The 17,235-nt window shown below is 38.4% G+C and overlaps 1 long non-coding RNA gene across 1 annotated transcript; it reads left to right on the top strand.

The window, feature by feature from the left end:
• The first annotated feature begins 1,163 nt into the window (after positions 1 to 1,163).
• On the top strand, positions 1,164 to 12,479 carry LOC119789733. Its single transcript, XR_005281619.1, has 2 exons — positions 1,164 to 1,279; positions 12,362 to 12,479. It is a non-coding gene; the product is annotated as an uncharacterized LOC119789733 (long non-coding RNA).
• Positions 12,480 to 17,235: the final 4,756 nt, after the last annotated feature.

The raw sequence follows: 17,235 nt of genomic DNA, 5'->3' as shown, positions 1-17,235 counted from the left end.
GCCAATCTAAGTACCGGTATAAGCTTTATCATAAAGGAAAGTTCAAAGCCTACCCTTAAAAGAAGACAGGGTGTCTGCCTCACGGACTAAAACTGGTAGTTCGTTCCACAGGAGAGGAGCCTGTTAAACTAAAAGATCTGCCTCCCATTCTACTTTTAGAAATTCTAGGAACCACTAGTAAACCTGCATATTGAGAGCAAAGTGCTCTGTTAGGAACATAAGGAACGTTCATATCTCTAATATAAGATGGAGCTTGGCCATTTAAGGTTTTATATGTGAGAAGGAGGAATTTAAAATCTATTCTTGATTTAACAGGAAGCCAATGAAGAGAAGCCAGGATAGGATAGATATGATCTCTCTTTTTAATTTTCATCAGAACTCTAGCTGCAGCCTTTTGGATCATCTGAAAGCTTTTAACCACAGTTTGTGGACTTCCTGATAGTAAAGAATTACAATAGTCCAGCCTTGACAGTCTACATAGTAAAGATAATTAGCACTGATCCCTGTGGTACTCCACAGATAACCCTTGAGCATCATTAACGTGAACAAACTGAAATCTGTCAGACAAATAAATTTAAACCAACCTAGGGTGGTTCCTGGCATCCCTACGAAATATTCAAGTCTTTCTTTCCTATGATCAACTGTATCAAATGCCACACTACGATCTAACAGGGCAAGTACCAATACAAGTCTGTTATATGAGGCCATGGAAATGTCATTAGTGACTTTCACAAGAGCTGTTGTAGTGCTATGATGAGCTTTAAAAGCGACTGAAACTCTTCAAAATGTTCACTATGGTGTAAATGGTCACACACTTGAGAAATTTATCAAACTAAGGCTACAAGGATGATGCTGTTTTGTGTGTTTGCAGCCCAGCGGGACATGTTTCTGTTCTTATGGGATTTTAATTGACCTTTTACTTCAATTTACCTTGGGATTTATTGTTTTTCACCAAATGCTACTGATATTAGATCGTTCTTCTACAGACAAAAACAACATTACTGATGATAGATTTAAAGAAGCCTACTTTGAAGTAAAATCTGAACTAGTGGGACAGTGGCCTTAGGAGCTTTAAAACAACAGATATTTTTTTTTATTGAATGATGAATCACCAATAAATGATGACTTTTGCCAAAATTGACAAATTAAATGAGATTATTCTGTTTGTTTTCAGTCCAGATTTATTTCCCCGTCTCTTCCACCAGGCATCCAACTTCTTCTGGGGTCTCTGGGCCATCCTGCAGTCCCAATACTCCTCTATTAACTTCGACTTCCAAAGGTTTGTACACATTGCAAATTTCTTTACCTCTGAGATGACCTGAAGAGTTCTGGTAGAGATCTTTCTTTCGTCAAAACAGGGTTAGTGTTCAACTGAGTGATGATATCTTTTAATATATTAGAGGATCTTCCATTCCTCTTCTGTCTGTCTTGTGTAAGTGCAGAATGATTTCTGCATCTCCCTTTTCTTGTCGCCTCTCTCAGCAGACAAAATGTTTACTTGGGGAATATTCTGCTTCTCGTCACTGTTGCGCCACACATCATGATAGGATGAAAGCCAAAGCTTTCATTAAGACTTTAAAAGGATGCCAAACCTAATTTCTTTTATTTTTAAATTTACAACAGCATGCATTAGGACTATTTATCTTAAACGACTCCAGGAGACATTCCTCATCACCGGCAAGCAGACAGTAAAGTTCAAGAGGGCACAATGCTTCCTTCTCCCCCTACCTTTTACCATAACGTCTCACTTTCCTTTGTGCCCCACACCAACAACAGTTGTGATGGTGATCCTAATCACTATTGACACACGGCACCCTCCCTATGTGTGGCTTTCTCTGCCCCCTGGATCAGCAACAGGGCCCCCACCATATTTCGATGTGGGCCTCGAAGGAAATGTGATCCAGAGGGATGCTGGGGCACAGAGGCTCTATTGTTTTAAAGCTGTCGACCCAGCCTTACTATATGTCTTGCATAGCCGTCTGTTACTTTAAGCCGCCGGCTGAAGTTGTTTTAAAGTGCATGCAGAAGGTTGGGTTACCTTTCTTCAACCGGAGGGGTTAAACTAGAATGAGCTCAGAGAGCAACAGTAACTGCAGGGAAGAAGGTCTAATCTTTGAAAGCAGCAATACTTCCCTAACCTATGTCATCCCCTAATGGATCACTCATAACTGTTTTAATTCTTTGTTCCTACCTACCTCCTAAATCTTTTTTTTAACAAGCATGGCATAAATAAAACCTTGTTAGCCAGGGTTCTGTAAGGTTGTTATTTGTACACATTTCTTTGTTTCTTATTCTATCTTCATTAAGGCTTAAATTTAGAAATGACTGGTGTGATCTCAGAGCTGATAGACATGTTGACAAGCTTGAAATAAGTTCATGTGAGCTGACTAGTGACAAGTTAAAACATGCAATGCGTAAGCAGTTAGCTTTCAAACTACTGTAACTTTGGTCAGAAACTTCGATCTGTTGGGAAAGTGAGGTTTGTGCTTTTTTTAAGGAGTTGGTTTATCTAATGCTGCTGTTCATTTCCCCAAAATCTTAGATTAATCTCACGCCCAGAAATTTGAGCTCCTGTGCTTCATAACCAAGCGAGCCATAAAAATGGTATTTGTTACTAATGTATTTATCCATCTATTCACATAGACTATCAACATTTTACTTATGACTAAGCCTGTGATTAGCTTATTTTAATGACGTACAAACTGCAAACAAGTGCAAACAAAGCCTAGTATGGGCTGTTTGTAATGTCCTAAGTATAGTGAAAATTTTGTTCCATTGTTGTTGCATTAAAAAACACATTTTGTAAATACATTTTTTATCTAAAAAAACTTTTTACTGTTTTCTCATACTTGATTTTATCCAATCAAAAAATCCAATATGTTTTTCATATTCATTTTTATTTTTAAAGTTTTTGTTTTTTATTTTGTTCCAATTGAAATTACAGATTTAATACTCTATATAATAATTTCTGATTCAAGATTCATTTTTTTTTTACTTTTTTCACAGATTTGTATTTATTTACTTATTCAGATTGAGTTTTACCAATTTCATCCTTTTCAAATTGCCATTTGAACAACAAAAACTATAAAAATGTAGCTCACATACAGTACATGCCGGCCAATAGAAATTTGTCTTGGCTGCTCACTCCAAAGGAAAGCTCGACCCACAAAGTGAAGAGAATGTGATCCGAAAAACGCAAATTGAAAAAATAAAAAATAATAACAATTTGAACTAAATACACATAAAGATAAAAGGAAAAAACATTATGGAAAAAATAAAATGTTATTTAAGGTTTTTTGTCATTGCAATTTCTTTAATTTTTCTTAAACAAAACAAATTATTTTCTTACAACAGTGAATCAACAAACTTCAGTCTGTATACCAATGCACAGTAAAAATGTCCATCATAAGTTTCCAAGGAATAACATAACCAAGAAAGTTTTCCACTTTTGGCTTGTTATGGCAGTTTGTTGAGTCACAGTTGATAACTCTTCAGCCAAATTTCTAATGGCTGTCCTAGACAATACTAGAAGTTGCTGGATGACTTTAAAAATCGGTCATGATTCGGTCCAAGCTGCAGAAGAGCGGAATTTAATTCAGTTCAAAAAAACTTTATTAATCCCAAAGGGAAATTAAATGTTGCAGTAACTCATTGGTTTTTTTTTTCTTTAACCAGATGTTGTAGGTATTGATAGCTGCAGGCAGGAAGAATCTTCTGTCATGGTCTGTCTTGCACCGAGCTCTGGAGAAGCCTCTGACTGAGGACACTCAGTCGGTATTTAACAATCTGAGTAACAGGATTCTCTCCATAATATTCTTCACTTTATGGAGAATTCCTCTTTTTGAAATCATCTCATAAAAATGTCAATATTGGCAAGATGTAAAGTTATAAAAAGCACTCTGAATGCCATTAAAACTACAATAGAACGCTATAAAATAATTTTAAACATGAATACTTTCCCTAAACCTAAACTAAATAAATATTTTTTTATACATATATAAATTCATATTTAACCAAAAGTCAGGTAGCAGAGAGATATACATGGATGAGGTCACTAAGTGACTGAGGCTGACTGTGAAATCCATTATATTAAGTTTATTTATATCTCACCAATTCACAACACATATCATCTCAAGGCATTTTACTGAGACAATTATTTGTTTATTTTTCATGCGAAAGTTTCAGAAAGCATAATGTTGCAAATTATATTTACATCCCCATCCGCAACTTTTTAGTCAACCTTGGTATTTTAAAGAGGACTTCCATACGCTGTCCAACTTACAAGAGAAGACCCTTATTTGTAGCTTTTCGGTACTACATCTTCATCATGCAAACTGCCAGTACAAACGGTCAGTTAACTGAGTTCAAGATGAAGTCCACTATATAGTCCCTGCTCTACAGTATACATAGTGATTGAGGGGTTCAGGCAGACATTCGCTCACAGCCTGTGACTCATAATTTGCCAACCCACTAGAAGTGTTTGACCCAGTGATTGGTAAAAATTGACATTGACACACGTCCAAATGACATCTAAATTTGGTTAAAAAGTGAAAGGTGAAAAGCTATAATCCTTCTACAGCTGGGCTGAAGTGGGACAGAATCAGACCCACCAAACACAGCTCAATTTTCAACTATTTCTGGATTAAATCAAAACTACCACGGACCGACCAGATCTAGCCTAAACCAACATCTAAATGACGTGTGGTGTATAGGGGGACCGGATCACCTACTCTTATTTGTTGAATGTTACTGTGTTCATGTTTTTGTGTGTCTGGTGTGTATAAGAAACTTTCCGCCCAGCTCTATCCCCCTGAGTCAAATTTTGGCTGACTTCCCAACGAGTGACAGGCGTCACACAGGCCTTGTGCTCTAACCCAGTCCAGATGTAGATGTGACAATGGAGAGCCACAACGGGAATGTGAACCCGCCCTCCCTCTACCGTTCTTATTTACTTTCCTCTTATGACTTTACTCATGTGTTGAAAGTGTTTTCGAGTCAGTGGTTTAGATTTGTGGACATCCTGGCAGGCCCAGCTGTTATTTGACAAAGACATTATTATGAGGAAATGAACAAAGGAGGAGGCCCACTGTTTGGAAAGGACTCACTGCAAAATTGAAGGAATTGGGCACAAAAGCACATTGTGAAATGGAATACCTGCTTTTTATGCAACAACTAACTGTTTCACCTCACTCCCCCTAAAACGAAAAAGTTCTCAGTTTAATTTCCTAGGATGATAAATGCTGAAAGCTTCTTAGTTCTCAAGTTGATCTTAATAAATTCAAGGATTAATGAAACATTTTGTAAAAGCAGCGATAAGGAACTGGGTGGGATCATATTGCACAATTATAAATCTGTTTGCATGAAAGATTAACATGATTAGAAAGATTACATGTTATTTAAAACTTGAGAGCTAAGTCATTTCAGTCTCACTAACTTAGGTTAAAGGGATAAAACTATGAATCTGTTAGGGTAGTAACAATGAAAATGTATTTATTTTTACAAACCACTTAAATAATTCACAAATAAAAAGTTGATACAACACATTTTTTAGTGAAATGTCAGTCCAGGTTTGAATAACCTACATATGGTGGCACATTTCCATATCTAACTCTAAAGACAGTTGTTACAGTCCCAGCCTTTGGCCGTTGGTGGAATAGGAGACACTAGAGAGAGGAAGAGAGGTGAAGAAGAGGAGGAAGTCAACTAAAGGGGGGTTTGTAAGCAAGTCTGTGTTGTTTTTAATCTTTCCAAGAGGGAAATAAAGTCCTAAAATGTTTCCATCTGGGGGCTCGTCCAGGATCGCTCTGTAAAAAGAAGGAATAAAATAAAGAGCATAGCAAGAAATTGATAAAGGAAGCCGAAAGAACTTTCAGAAGGGCCTCTAAGATGGCATCGGCTCTGGCTAATGTAGCTGCTGGAGTTTAAGGCCCCGTCCACACGAAGTCAAAACGAACACGAAATGCTAATATTTTCCAGAACGTTTGTCGTAAAGACGGAGAGATAAAATAAATGTGATCGTCCACACGAATGTATGAAAACGCTGCAAAATGTATGCCAGGCCTGTAAGTGGCGCTGTGGTGCCAAAGCAAAAATAGGCGACGAAATTTTGGGCATGTGCACTAATATTTATACATGGTTGCCCTGCGGGTCCATTTTCGTGGTTCAGTCAAATTCAGGTGATGAACTATGTCGTCGATATTGCTCTGTTCTTCCTGGAGATATTCCAGAAGAAGAAGATTCTGTTGTAAGCCCGACAGCAGGGTGAGTAGCATGAGCAGCAACCATTCAAAACAGTACGGCGCCATTGTTGTTGTGATACTGTGTCGCGCATGCGTGTTTAGAGGCGACGCTATGACGCATGCGTGTAAGAAAAAAAATGCGGTTACAGCTTAAAGATGGAAACGCAAAAGAGGCGTTTCAAAATCTTCCCACTCTGAAGGCTTAATAAAAAAAGATCGTTTACAGACCCCCGAAACGCCGGCTTTGTATGGATGAGAGGCTGGTTTGGTGAAAAATTTGTGCGTTTAGGCCAGGGTTTGGCTTCGTGTGGACGGGGCCAAAATGCAAGCTGATGAAAGGAGCTGAAAAGTAAGCCTAAATCCCTTCCTGGTGCATAGAGGAGAGATTTGGCAGGATGATAAAGGTTTTCGTGACAAAAGGAGCATTGAGTGGCGTTGTGATGATCGGTAAGAGCAAAAGATTCATAGCCAGGGTGTAGCTGCTATTAACGGGGTGCTGTGCAGATACCAACCAATACCTTTTGTTTATCAGTCAGACGGGTCCAGCTATGTATCTCCAATTTGCCCACCTGTGCATTTAGGCTTACTTTTCACCTAGATGAATGAAAAGCCCATATATCATGTTGTAGCACCTCAAGGCAGGATGGGGCAAAACCACCATGCCCACATTTTACCCCAGCAAACTACAGCATGCAATCAGCAGCTTGGTTCCTGTCACTTTGGTCATGGGTTGAACAGCATTGGCAGCACGGAGTGCCCAACATGTAATGAGAAGATCTCAATACCGAAGTCTTGCCAGTTTGATGGAACTAGTTTGTGGAAGGGGTTCTTTTACCAGTTTGCATGCTGTGGTAAAGTTAATCACTGGACTGAATACACTAAAGCTGTTCAGTTAAAGTTCTGCCTTACTGGCTCATCTGGAGCCATTGTACAAAATAGCCATTGTACAAAAATGTGCTGTAGCTATTGGCATCAAACTAAGGCAAAGAGTGTGGAAAACCTGAGAAGCCCTATATTTATTAAGAGATGACATCTATGAAAAAGTCTTTATTTTTACGTCAACTGTACAGAGAAAGAGCAAGATCGTATTAGCGTAGATATTTTCACCAATGCTCCAGCTGACCCTGATCTGATTCAAAAACTGTCAGAGAAGAAACCAATTACCCTTGCCATAACTAATTGGATAACCCAAAGGCATGATGCTACAAGAAGGACTGCCCATGCGGTTACGCAGTTGATTCAGTAGAGTACACATAACTTTCCATCTCATGGGGCTAGACTAGCAGTGGTGTGTTAGGACCTGGACCTGTCCGAGTGGGCACCATCTGAGAAATATAGACAGAAATCCAACTCAAGTAAGAGCAAACATTTAAATGCAATATGTCATAACTGCTCCGGTGTGGGTCACCTAAGGCGAAGCTGCCCATCACCACACCAACATGTGTAGAGCCCACTTATATGAAAAACCATCTGACCTGATGCCATAATTATCTGTATTAGAAATGGGAAGCAGGAAATGCACATTCATATTCTGGTCCACGGAATAAAAATACGTGTCCTCCTAGACTCTTGTACCCGGAGAAATGTGCTGTCCCTGCGTGATTTCAACTAATTTCCTTCTGAATTCAGACCATCCATCCAACCATGGGTCGCACAAACATTACAGGCAACTGGGACAGTAAGGCTGCCTGTGCTGGGAGAGGTGGTTCTGCCGGTGCATATTGGGAGCATGTGGTGGATGTCAACTGTATCATTGCTGATACCGATGAGAGCACAGAGATCATCTTGGGCCATCCTTTCTGCTTAGACTATGGATGCAAAGAAACAACCCTGTTAGGGGAGAAGGTTCCCCAGTTGGGCTTTGACCTTGAAGTTGGCATACATGAAGTGAGGGTGGCCTGTACCACCGTGTTGGGGCCTGGACATAAGTATGTGGTGCTCGTTAAACACATCATCATGACAATGGAAGGACCTCCGGTAAGCAGCCCCACCATAAAATGTATCAACAGAAACAAGAAGAAGCAGGTGATCAGTAGGTGCTTCAGAGCTTGGAGGCTGGTCTGGCCCAACCCAGTAATAGCAGCTGGTCAGAGCCAATAGTAATGGTGAAAAAGAAAGATCAAAGCTCTAGAATGTGTAGAACACAGGGCCCTGACCGAACAAATGATTAAGGATGTTTAGCCACTGCGTCGGATCCAGGACACCCTCGATACCCTCTCCACTGCTAAGTTCTTCAGCACACTCGATCTGACATCTGGATAATGTCAAGTGGAGTTTAGACACCCCCGGCCAGAGGAGCCGCTACGTTCTGAACACGAAAAGAGCTTTTTGAATGGAACGTGATGCCCTTTGGACTGTGAAATGCTCCTGCCACATTCCTAAGGCTCATGGACGTGTCCTGGCAGGGTTGAGGTGGGACAACTGCTTGGTTTACCTTGACAACATCACAGTTCTAGGCCGAGACACAGGATAGATGTTGGAGCGACTGGAGCATGTGTTTGTCAGGCTGTGGGCAGCTAACCTCAAGCTCAAACCTTCCTGAATGCTGCCTGTTTTGAGAGCAAGTGTTTTTTTCTGGGCCACAGAGTTTCAGCTGAAGGTGTTGCCACTGACCCTCAGAAAATTCGGTGGGTACAAGAGTGGATGATTGGACTTATTAGATAAGTATAAGTCTCTCTCTGCAAACAATAATGTAAGCATGGAATTTGTTTCACTTAGAGATAAAACAGTTATTTTGACCTGATATTAAATTGAGTTTTGTTTCCTGAAATCTCCTTTCACTCCTTGCACCTGCAAAAAAAACAGAAAAATATTAATGAACTTGGTTTTTAATGAGGTAGTTGCGAATGTTTCTCAGCAAGCAAAAATGCTGTTAGTCATTTGTAGAAGCACATGCTAGCAACAGATTAAATCTGTCCAGAAAACAATAATGCTTTTTAAGGCTCCCCATAAATATATTTAGAAGAGTTAAAATGTTTCCTTAGTATTGGCATGATACAAATTAATCTTATTCCTCCTAATATTATTAGCTGTTTTGCTTTGCCACATGGTTAGACTCCACCAAAGCACATATCTGGCATAATCTTTAGGTTGAAGCGTCTCATTTTGGTGCAGCAGAAACAACTGAAAAAAATATTTCCAATAGACGAAGACAAGAGAGGGGCTGACTCTGAAATAATAATTAGAGCTCAGTTTTACATACAGATGCACAAGGGGAGCAGAGTGATGAAACACAAGTATCTCAAAAGCTTCTGTCTGAATTATCTTTTGTCTCACTAAAGCAGTAAAAGCGAGAAAACCGATTCGGCATTGAAGAGTTCAGTGAAAGCACTAATTAAAGGACCAACTCCTCTCTTTGCCTCCATTTTCTTTGCCTTTCAAACTTCACTTAATTTCAAAGGGGTGTACTATAATGGCCAAGGGCAACGGCGTACTCAGACATCAGATTTATTGAGACACGCTCAACAGTAAGGTAGGAACGAGCGCAAAACCACTTTTATCACCGTTAAGCTGTGCTTAGAAGCTTTCAGACTCTTCACTTTATTGAACAAAGACTCGATGCAGTTATTTATTTTATTTGCAGCTACAAACAAAGACACCTTGCCCACCATGAGCAGGAAAGAAGCACATACTGTTTGAAATTTCATATAACACACAATAAAGGACCATTACTTTGCAACTCACTTTATACCTTACACTTTCCTTTTAAATGATCCATTATTGTGCCAACTTATTGACTGATGAACAACATTACAGCTGCAGGGGGAAAAAACAGCTGTTAATGTTTTAGTACAGTAGCAAGAGAGTAAGCAGAGTTCAATGGCACACTGAAATATAGCCTTATCTCAAATAAAACAATAGTCTAAATTTTTTATTTATTTGAACATATTTGGAAAAAAAATTGGATTTTTCTTAATAAACAAAGTGGTTGATCTTCCTCATGGATAGATTGATCTGCATGTGTGGGCTGGTCTGAATTTCTGATGCCCCTACAACCTTCAGGAGCAATCCCTTTTGGTTAACAGGGTTATATACATTTTTGTTTCACTTGAAACAAACCCTAAAGAAAAGAGATATAGAAAACCACTAAAAAAGCATGATGATGTCACACAGTGAGGCAGTAAATACAATAAAACATACATATACAGGTGCTGGTCATAAAATTAGAATATCATGAAAAAGTAGATTGATTTCAGTAATTCCATTTAAAAAGTGAAACTTGTATATTATATTCATACATTACATACAAACTCATATATTTCAGATGTTTATTTTGTTTAATTTTGATGATTACAAATGACAACAAATGAAAATCTCAAATTCATCATATCAGAAAATTAGAATATTACTGAAGACCAATAAAAACAAAGGATTTATAGAAATGTTGGCCAACTGAAAAGTATGAACATGAAAAGTATGAGCATGTACAGCACTCAGTATTTAGTTGGGCCTCCTTTGGCCTGTATTACTGCAGCAATGCGGCGTGGCATGGAGTCGATCAGTCTGTGGCACTGCTCAGGTGTTATGATTGCCCAGGTTGCTCTAATAGTGGCTTTTAGCTCTTCTGAATTGTTGGGTCTGGTGTATTGCATCTTCTTCTTCACAATACCCCAAAGATTTTCTATGGGGTTAAGGTCAGGAGAGTTTGCTGGCCAACTAAGAACAGGGATACCATGGTCCTTCAACCAGGTACTGGTAGCTTTGGCACTGTGTGCAGGTGCCAAGTCCTGTTGGAAAATGAAATCTGCATCTCCAAAAAGTTGGTCAGCGGCAGGAAGCATGAAGTGCTCTAAAACTTCCTGGTATGTGGCTGCGTTGACCCTGGACCTCAGAAAACACAATGGACCAACACCAGCAGATGACATGGCACCCCAAACCATCACTGACTGTGGAAACTTTACACTGGACTTCAAGCAACGTGGATGAAGTGCCTCTCTTCTTTTCCTCCAGACTCTGGGACCTTGATTTCCAAAGGAAATGCAAAATTTACTTTCATCAGAGAACATGACTTTGGACCACTCACCAGCAGTCCAGTCCTGTTTCTCTTTAGCCCAGGCAAGACGCTTCTGACGCTGTCTGTGGTTCAAGAGTGGCTTGACACAAGGAATGCGACAGCAGAAACCCATGTCTTTCATACGTCTGTGTGTGGTGGTTCTTGAAGCACTCACTCCAGCTGCAGTCCACTCTTTGTGAATCTCCCCCACATTTTTGAAGGGGTTTTGTTTCACAATCCTCTCCAGGGTGCGGTTATCTCTCTTGCTTGTACACTTTTTTCGACCACATCTTTTCCTTCCCTTCGCCTCTCTATTAATGTGCTTGGACACTGAGCTCTGTGAACAGCCAGCCTCTTTAGCGATGACCTTTTGTGTCTTGCCCTCCTTGTGCAAGGTGTCGATGGTCGTCTTTTGGACAACTGTCAAGTCAGCAGTCTTCCCCATGATTGTGTAGCCTATAGAACTAGACTGAAAGACCATTTAAAGGCTTTTGCAGGTGGTTTGAGTTAATTAGCTGATTAGAGTGTGGCACCAGGGGCCATCAATTTTGAACCTTTTCACAATATTCTAATTTTCTGATATGATGAATTTGAGATTTTCATTTGTTGTCATTTGTAATCATCAAAATTAAACAAAATAAACATCTGAAATATATGAGTTTGTATGTAATGTATGAATATAATATACAAGTTTCACTTTTTAAATGGAATTACTGAAATCAATCTACTTTTTCATGATATTCTAATTTTATGACCAGCACCTGTACGTATCGCTTACCACTGTACCTCTAATTTAAAATAATTAATTTTGAGAAAGTAAAATAAAAAAGGAATAAAATATATTAAAAGAAATCGAGGAGAACAACAAAGTTACTCTCAAAACTTTTTTTTTTTTCAATTTAGAAGGTTAATTATTCGATTTTCTTTTTATTCAAATTTGCATTTAGGAAATGTTTTCTTTGCTTGCAACAACAATTGAAAATAGTTCACTCCATAATAACAAACCATAGACAGATTAATAAAAATCTGTTAAAGCCTAAAAATATATATGTGAAACATGGTTTTAAGATTTGTTTAAAGCTAAACCCCTCTTAATCCTTTAATTTTCTGCCCTCTCTTTTGTTCCCAGGTATGCCATAGCACGACTCAGTTACTACTTTGAAAGGAAAGAAGAATACTTTGGATTGTCACTGAGCCAGTTAACCAACTCAACCTCTAAATAAAGCCTTTAAAAGATCTGATCTGCATTTGAGTTTTTATTGACTCAATGTGGTACAAACTGTTGTTAAAATGTAAAGGCATGGAATCAGCCTATAAAATGCCCCCATTTGTTTGTTATTGCAGTCCATAGGGAGATTTAATGTGTTTTCCTATCACCGTGATTTATTGAATATTTATATTACCACAGTCAGTATGCCGATAAGCCTGTTTGGCAAATTGAGACAAAGCTCTTGCCAGAGAAGCATTAATTGTCCCCGCAGCCAAGTTGCATAAAGCCACAAAAACTGAGCCTGGTCATAAAAGCCATAAGAGGGTTATTTGCGGGCTTATAGAGCATGTACCACAGTTCTGATGGAAAACAAGTTTTCATGTCGGCTTATTCAAAGTTGGAAGTTATTTGGAAATGTTTTTGTTTCCTCAGAGCTGTAAAGCTGTTGTTGGTGGAAAACTTTTCCAGTGTTGGATATCATGAAATTTTAACTCTGAAAAATGGTGAAGTATTAAAGCTGCTAATTTAACAGAGGGCGAATAAATCCGAGCAAACCTAAGTTTGAAATTGTTGTAAATCTATATTGTATTGTAAATCACTTGACAACAAAAGCCATTTGAAATAGTTGCATTTTTCTCATATTTGTTTTTTACAACAACCACTTCAAGAAAAGAGAAGAAGAGTGGTTAGTTAATTTCTGTTTGCTAAGAAACTGGTATTCACACAAGGGAACTGTATCATTCAGGATTATATTGATGCTATAATTATAGTAATTTTTGTATGTTATAAAATGATTATCATTATATCTAGTGCCAGAAAAATAACCATGAAGATATGTTTTATTGTTATGCTGTTCTGACACTATCATTTACAGAGAATAGACACCAGAGCATATTAAAAGCCAAGATTTCAAACATTAACTAACTTCCAGACGTGCATCATATCATAGCTTTTTTTAACTGAATTTGTCTCATCCTCTGTGTATCAAAGAAACTATTGTACTTTATCCCAGGTAACTTTGAATAAAAGGCTTATTTGACTGTGCCAGATTCTGTGTGAAGCACTTGCATATCACTCAAAAGACTTTTGTATAACTTTTTTCCGGTTTTAGTTTTTGCATCTAATACAATGTGATTCTGTGATAATATTTTGATATCTGCATTTATTTCAACATTTTATAATGTGATTTTCATCCAGTGCAATTTAATAAACAAAACAGAAATATATTAAGTGAAAAAGAAGCATCATCATATTTCAACTTAGTAATCTGTTTTTTGCAAGCAAACTTGTTAATATTTGACCAAAGTACCCTCTAAAGGTTATTTATATATAAAAGATTTTATTTTGTTGACAGTTTCCGTCTGCTGATCCAATAGATTCAGGGTTTTCTGGACTCACCAATCATTTGGTTTGTTATTTTGAATTTCTCACTGTGATCTTGAAATTTTAATACAACTTCCTCTTTAGCTCTGTAGTACACACTTCATTCTCTTTAAGAAAAAGTTTATCTTTGATGAAGGTGTTCATATTTCCCCCAACATCAATAAACCCTTATTTGAAATAGGAAAAAAGTAACCATTCAGATCATGATGCTGCCATATTCTTTCAGATTGTTTTTTTATTTATTTTATTTCCCTGATGTAGATATTTTATATGTTGAGAAAATAACTTTTGTAAACCTACTTCTTGCAGCCTTTCTTCACAAATATCCTATGGCACAGAAATTCCTGCAGCTCTTTCACTGCTACTTTGGTATCCAGGAAGTAACATTGCTTTTGTTTTGTTTCTTTTATGATATTTGGAGAGATTTGCAGCATGTAAACCATAAATAAATAAGCAAATATCAAGGGCATCTTAAAAATTAACCTACCAAGGTAAATGTACTTTACTATTGTACAAATTGTATTCAAGCACATCAAGTAAAGTTACTTAATCAAAGGTTTAATTCAGTTCAAATTCAGGTCATTCATATATCACCAATTGACAATACAAAACCTCAAGATACTTTACCGAGACAGTTCAATCAGATTATCCTGTCAGACTGTTGAATGTTTTCTATCTAAGGAAAACCAGCTCATTACATCAAGTAATCCACGTGGATGAGCATGTGGTGATATATTGGCTCTACAACAATCCCTCACACTGAGTTTGCATGCAGTGACAGTGGAGAGAAAAAAATCCCTTTCAACAGAAAGAGACCTCCATCACAACCAGGCTCAGTGAGAGCGGCCTTCTGCCAATGATGACTAGGGGTTCACGGAGAGAGAAGCTGACACACAAGAGAAACATAGAAGTAGTAGTCTATAAATACTCTCTATGTTAGAAAAGGTAATGGTAAACTAGCATAATAGCGGGCTCTGTCTGAGAGGAACAACAATGAAGCAGGTGAGCTATAACTCACTTTGCATGTCAAAGGAATAAAGAAAGCACACATCCAGTTAATATCAGTACAATCTGAGCCCATAGATATGTCTAGGAGAGAAACAGGACTAAACACCAAAAAACAGGCCCAACTATATCATCTATAACCTAATGCAGACTTGCCATAAGTCGGCCCTCAAAGGCTACTGTCCTTCAGGTGTTAGAGGTGTCCCTGCTTCAGTACAGCTGGCTTCCACTGATAGCTCATTAACAGGCTGTTGTTGAACTGCAATTATCAGAATCACCTATGGTGATGCAGGGAAACCTCTAAAACCCACAGGACAGTGGCCCTTGAGGGCTGACTTTGGGCAGGTCTAATCTAAGGCGTTGATGGTGTAGGTACCAGGTCTGCTCTGGTGGTCAGATCTGCTGTTGCTGGTTCACCATAAACATACTCGATCAGGTAAAACTTCATCAGTCATTAGACATGCTACTGCTACGTTCAGACCGCACGCTGCTGAAGCAGCAGAAGCAGCTGGTTTACAAGTCAATGGTTGACGAGCATCAAAAGGTCCTGCAGCGCATCAAGAGCAGCTGGAGCAGTGCATCTTGATCCATCTGAGCAGCAGGAGCAGCGTTTCATGGGCTTCTGAGCATCTGACGCACATGACATGCTTCAAAAGCAGCAGCTGCTGGAGTTGCTGCTCGACATTCCACATCAACCAATCAGAGAAGCTGAATAAGAATAATAAGGAGAATAAGAATAATCCTAGATTTCTTTTTAATACAGTTGCCAAACTCACCCAGAGCCATAGCTCTGTTGAACCGTCCATTCCACCTGCTCTTAGCAGCAATGACTTTATGGGATTCTTTATAAATAAGATTGATCTTATTAAAAATAAGATCATAAGCACTCCTCTATCCGCGATTGTACCTGAGGTAGTCATGGAATCTGAACTGGGTTTAGACTGCTTTGATCCAGTTGAACTCTCTGAATTAGCAAAATTATTGTCTTCATCTAAGCCTTCAACTTGTATGTTAGATCCAGTTCCAACCAGGTTATTTAAGGAGGTATTCCCTTTGATCTCCTCCTCCATTTTAGATGTGATTAATCTATCTCTGTTACAGGGATATGTACCTAAAGCTTTTAAGGTTGCTGTAATTAAACCTCTGCTTAAGAAACCGTCTCTTGACCCAGATGACTTGGTCAATTATAGACCTATATCCAATCTTCCTTTCTTATCCAAAATTCTTGAGAAAGTAGTTGCCAAACAAGTTTGCGATCACTTCCACCATAATGAACTTTTTGAAGAGTTTCAGTCTGGCTTTAGAGCTCATCATAGCACTGAAACAGCTCTGGTGAAAGTCACTAATGATATTCTCATGGCCTCAGATAATGGACTTGTATCTGTGCTCGTCCTGTTGGATCTTAGTGCTGCATTTGATACAGTTGACCATAATATTCTTTTAGAAAGACTTGAATATTTTGTTGGAATTAAAGGAACAGCACTAGACTGGTTTAAATCTTATCTATCTGATCGAATTCAGTTTGTTCATGTTAATGATAGATCTTCAACACGCTCAAAGGTTACCTGTGGAGTACCACAGGGATCAGTGCTAGGACCAATTCTCTTTACTTTATACATGCTCCCAATTGGTAGAATTATTAGACAGCATGGGATTAATTTCCACTGTTATGCTGATGATACCCAGCTATATCTGTCTATAAATCCAGATGAAGCTAACCCATTACATAGATTACAGGCATGTCTTGAAGACATAAAAACCTGGATGACTCTTAACTTTCTGCTTCTGAATGCAGACAAAACAGAAGTTATAGTCTTTGGACCAGAGTCTCTGAAAAAGAAACTGATTAGCCAGTCACTTCATTTGGATGGGATTAAACTGATTTCAGATAATAAAGTAAAAAATCTTGGTGTTGTTTTTGATCAGGACCTGTCATTTAGGTCCCATATCAAGGAGGTTTCTAGAATTTCCTTCTTTCATCTGAGGAACATTGCAAAAATTAGAAATATCCTGTCCAGGGGTGATGCTGAGAAACTAGTCCATGCATTTGTTACTTCAAGGCTGGACTATTGTAATTCTTTACTATCAGGAAGTCCACAAACTGTAGTTAAAAGCCTTCAGCTGATCCAAAATGCTGCAGCCAGAGTTCTAATGAAAATTAAAAAGAGAGATCATATCTCGCCTATCCTGGCTTCTCTTCATTGGCTTCCTGTTAAATCAAGAATAGAATTTAAAATCCTCCTTCTCACATATAAAGCCTTAAATGGCCAAGCTCCATCTTATATCAGAGATCTGATTGTTCCTTATGTTCCTAACAGAGCACTTCGCTCTCAATCTGCAGGTTTACTAGTGGTTCCTAGAATTTCTAAAAGTAGAATGGGAGGCAGATCTTTTAGTTATCAGGC

This window comes from Cyprinodon tularosa, unplaced genomic scaffold (genome assembly GCF_016077235.1).
Source record: "Cyprinodon tularosa strain WSP-4 unplaced genomic scaffold, ASM1607723v1 ctg346, whole genome shotgun sequence".
In the NCBI taxonomy this organism is placed as follows: Eukaryota; Metazoa; Chordata; class Actinopteri; order Cyprinodontiformes; family Cyprinodontidae; genus Cyprinodon; species Cyprinodon tularosa.
This window is presented reverse-complemented; position numbering and strand designations above follow the sequence as displayed.